Raw genomic sequence first — 4,863 nt, 5'->3', positions numbered from 1 at the left:
AATCCTTGGAGCCATCCTTGGTTCTCCCCTTTCTCTCACGTTGCACGTCCAGCCCACTAGCAAATCCTATTGGCTCTAGTTTCAGAATAAATCCAGATGCTAACCTCATCGCCCACCCCAGCTACCACTCTGGACCAGGCCTCCATCATCTGTCACAATTTCACGGTCTCCACACAGCAGCCCGGGGACCCTTTTAAAAGTGTTTGCCCACAGTGGCAGGGCTGCCCCCAAGAGGCATTTGTGAGTTAGCAGGTGCCACATTGGTTGTTGCAATGATTGTGTTTGGTTGGCTTTGAGTGGCAGGACCAGAGCAGCCCCCATGCCTGTGACAGGACCCCAGGGGAGAACCCTCCTGCCCCCTGCAGCATTTCCAGGGTTCTGCAGGACACGCCTGAGGATGCAAAACCCATTGACCAAATTATCTGTGCCTATTGTACATATAAAACCAAAGCCTCTTTTGTGCATACCCTGGCTTTTCCAGGCATGCGGCTGCCACACAGAGCGAGGGGAGGTTGTGCCTCGTTCGGCTGGGACTTCTCTGAGAGCCACTCACCATGGCAGGGCCTCAGAGTGCTGGTGACTTCGGCGTGTGTCAGCCAGCTTCTGTATCTGTCTCATCAAACGCTTGCCGGTACGCTCGGCCCATGGACCCGTTACCAGATTATGGAACAAATATTCTTAGAGTCAAAGACACAAGAATTTCACTGAGTTTCAGTATGAGAGGTTGTTCCACATATTTTTAATATCTCATAGGACCATGAAAGGAAATCTGTGCTTGGAAAGTGACATAATGGAGTTATCGATCTGCTTCGGTTTGCCTGGTGTTTTGCCTCATCCGCTGACCTTCTCCCGAGCCCCCCATCGCCTCTCAGAAGCCCCAAGGGACTGCTTCTCGTCCAGCCATTGTCTCTCCCATGTCACCGCCCAAGGCGCTGGGAGCAAGCCCTCCTACCACGTGAGACTCCTCGTAAGACACCCGACCACGGCGACGTGGTTGTACAGAGCGGTTACGTTTTTAACAACAAAAACTACGGTTTTATTGTGATTTGCTTTTCTCTCCTTTCTATTACGGTTAGAAGATTGTGTGGATTTTTTAAAAACTATGCGTAGGTAGAGTATACTGTCTCTAAATTTCATATCCAGTTAGCATGGAGGGTGGCACATACATCTGTTGGGAAGAGAACCTCTGGGTCAAAAATTGTGAGAACAATTGGTATGAGAAGAACGTCAGGCCGTGCTCTCCCTGCCCCCAAGGCCCTGTGATCTGCCCGTCACCTCCCAGTGAGTGCTGAGCTCCCTGCTTACGCCGGGCGCGCCCCCACCCCAGGGCCTTTGCTCCAGCTGTTCCTTCTCCCCAGAGCCTTCTTCCTGGGGCTCTCACTCCCTTTGGTCTTTCCTCAAGTATATGCAGCCTTCCCCAGTGCCCGGTCCAGCCCAGCACTCCCTGCCCCTCAGCCCTTGCCTACTTCCTGCCAGCATTTATCACCAGCTGAGGAACTATTAATTCACTTTCTCGCTTGGCTTATTATCTATCCTACGTGACCCCCCCACCCCCACCCACACACACCACCACCACCACCACTGGAACGTGTGGACATGGAGTTTTATCTGATTTGTTCACCGCTGGATCCGTAGGGCCTAGATGCATAAACGAATATTGAATGAATGAATGAATGAATGAATGAATACCTGCCTCACAGAGGTGTTGGGAGGATCAAACGAAAGGGCCTGGCTCGGTGCTGGACGCATGGCAGCTATGAAATCCCAGCATCCGCCTCCCCCACCCTGGCACCCTGGGAGTTAAAGCCCTCACAGGCATTTAGTGGTCCCGAAGGAGCTGGGAGAGGTTCCTTGGTCCAAAAGTAACGTGTATGGATCCAAGAAGGAGTTTTGAGCACCAGGCACCAGGGCCTTCAGGGGAAGATGGGGGAACAGGGCAGGGGTGTGAAAGCCCAGCGGGAGGAGCCGGAACACTGGCTGGCAGTGAGCACTGTTCTGACACAGACGAGCATCTTGGCTTCCAGCCCGGAACTGACAGGACCCAGAGTTGCCGCGCGCCTGCCATGCTGACTCGCCACCCAGGCCCGTGGGCACCCAGCGGATTACAAAAATGAAAGAACGGCTTTTCAACTTGAACAGTGTGTTTGCTTTCTTCACATTTCCTTAGATCTTCTAATTCATATTAAATAAATATGTGGAGAAAAAGAGTCTGTAGAAAGTGAAGCTCCATCATTCCATGACGATGACGGGGAGCAGGGTGCCAAGCTCACAGTATTTTCGGAGGCGCTCACTCCTTTTTAAGGCCCACCCTGCACTAGCCGGGCCCTGAGAGGGGGGTGCTTCCTTAAACGCTACGCCTGGGGCCTCTCTTGCCTCCCCCGTGGTGTCCTCGCTTGGAAGTTGCTCTCGATTGTCTGTCGTCATCGTTAGGTGCAACGGAATGGAATGACTCTCTGAACAGATCTGTGCTGAGTTGTCAAAACCCATTGAACTGCACCCTCAAAATAGGTGCGTTTTATCATATGCAAATTCTATCTCATGAAGTTCGTCTTATAAAATCCTACGTACTTCGTGTCCTTCAATAGGAAGGCCAGACCCAGCGTTGGTCTGAGGCTCACATTCACCAACTCCAAAGAGAGAATTTAGGAAAACTTGATGGGTGTTATGGCGCGAACGATTCTGAGACCCACGGAGCCAATTGAGATTAATTATGAGCCTTTATTAGCCGGCCGGCGACTGACTCTCTACCACGCAGGGCTAGAGGAGATCAGCCCTGAGCTTTCAGAGGAGGCAGCTGATAAAGCTCAAGACCATATCCTGGTGGTCCTCTGAACAAGCCAGCAGATTACAGAAGTGGAAGTTGGCTGTTAGCATATCTTTGCCCGGAACAACACCCTTAATCAACAAGTGAATGGATTACAGAAGCAGACATTGGCCGTCTACATATTTTATACAATACACTTCCTAAACCACACACAAGCAAGTAGGACAACTTCTGATATCTAAAGATATTTCTTCCCTGTAGCTGACTTAGCTAGTTTGCTCACTTGAAAATTTTCCACCCTTAACAATGGGGTCGTGAAATGAGATCAAGATAAAGCCTTAAAAGGGGTAAAAGCCACACATGTCAGTTACAAAACAGTTTTCCTAAACATAAAATAATAAAAAGAGTATAACGCGTCATCAGGAATAGGGTTACCTGGACGCTTCGACCGAGTTGTCTGAGGCTTGTTAGGGGAGGAGCTGGTGTCAGCAGACGGGCCTGTGGAAGAGGCTGGATTGGACAGTCCGCAGCCCAGGGGATGGTTGGGCCTGTGAGGGCAGATGAGCCGAGTGCAGAGGGGAGACGGCTGAGGAGGGGACCCTGAGCCACTCGCTGGCGGGGGCGGGAAGAGCCATGACGAAGCCGGGTGTCAGGGGAGCAGCGGGTGCCTCTCCCAGGTCCTCTTAACGGAGAGAGAGAACTGTGCTCACCAAGGGGGCCACTTCCCCGGGGACTGGCCGAGAGGTTGCACTGCCAGCTTCCTAGAGCTGCTGTTACAAAGCGCCATGAACTGGGTGGCTTAGAACAGCAGCCTGTACACTCTCATGGTGCTGGAGGCTAGAAGTCTGAAATTAAGGTGTCAACGGGGCCATGCTCTCTCCAGAGCTCAGGGCCCCTCCTAGCCCCTCCCAGCTCTGGTCGTTGCCAGGTGACCTTGGCATTCCTTGATGTGTAGATGCCTCACCCCAGTCTCTGCCTCCATCACCGCATGACCTTCTCCCCGTGCAGCTATGCGTTCACATGCCTTCCTTCTGTGCGTGTCTGTGTCCAAATTCCCCTCCTTTCATAATACACCCACTAAATAAATTTAAATGAGGTGGTGAGAACCAAACGAAAGGTGCTTTCTCGTGCCTGCCCAGCTGGCTTGTTCAGCAGTCAGCCGACCGTAGGCTATCTATCACCTCATCTTTGCAGCCACCGAGGCCTTGCTGGGCCTGCTCGACCCAGGAGGACTTCCCCGCCCATGGTTACTTAGCCGTTGCTGGTAGAGTTACAGAGCCGGGCTTGCCGAGGGCAAGGCCAGCATCTGCCGTGTGAGCCCTACACAGTCTGGTCCCTCCCAGCCTCTCCTCACCGCGGCCGTGTCGAGGATCCAAAGACAACACTGCCAGCCCCTATGCCTCTCCTAATGGCTGGTCCCCAATGCTCCATGACACCCCACATTAGGATTTAGTTCACCGATCAGCATAAATCTGAGATGTTGAGGCTTCAACGAGAGCCCTTGAATCTAATTAAAATCTCACCAGCCATGAAGCCAGAGTCACTCGAGAGAAATGGCCTCCTGAGCCTGAGTTCCCCCACCCCACCCCTCCACCCCGGTGGCCAGCGTGGCTCTGGCTTCTTCTCCCCCATCCGTGTGTGCTGTCTCTCTCCTCCTGTTCTGAACTTGAGATCTAGTTTGCTCGAGGTGACCAGTCCACTGGGAGAGGCTCCCAAATACCCATTTGGGCCCAGATTTCCTCGAGAAACATGTCACGCAGCTCACCAATCCGGCAACTTCCAGATAACAGCGAGGAAGCAGCACCACAGCCTGGCTGCTCGGGGGCCTGGACGCAGCCTCCTGTCAGCTCTGTGCACAAAGTCTAAGTCACAAGTCTGCCTTCCCATCAAATGATTAGCGCCCAGAGCAAATGAAGTTAGAAGGTCAGAGTTTCTTTCAAAATGTGCCGGCACTATTTTCCTACAGATGACAATGATTCCGATTCTCTGTCTGCTTCTTTCCCATTTTATTTTGATCGTTAATATTAATAATGGCTTTGGTTTACAGCTTACAAACGGCTTTCCTCGTTTTGTAGACGAGACTCGCGCAGCTACTGATT

The sequence above is a fragment of the Pteropus vampyrus genome, unplaced genomic scaffold (genome assembly GCF_000151845.1).
Source record: "Pteropus vampyrus isolate Shadow unplaced genomic scaffold, Pvam_2.0 Scaffold144, whole genome shotgun sequence".
Taxonomy (NCBI): Eukaryota; Metazoa; Chordata; class Mammalia; order Chiroptera; family Pteropodidae; genus Pteropus; species Pteropus vampyrus.
This window is presented reverse-complemented; position numbering follows the sequence as displayed.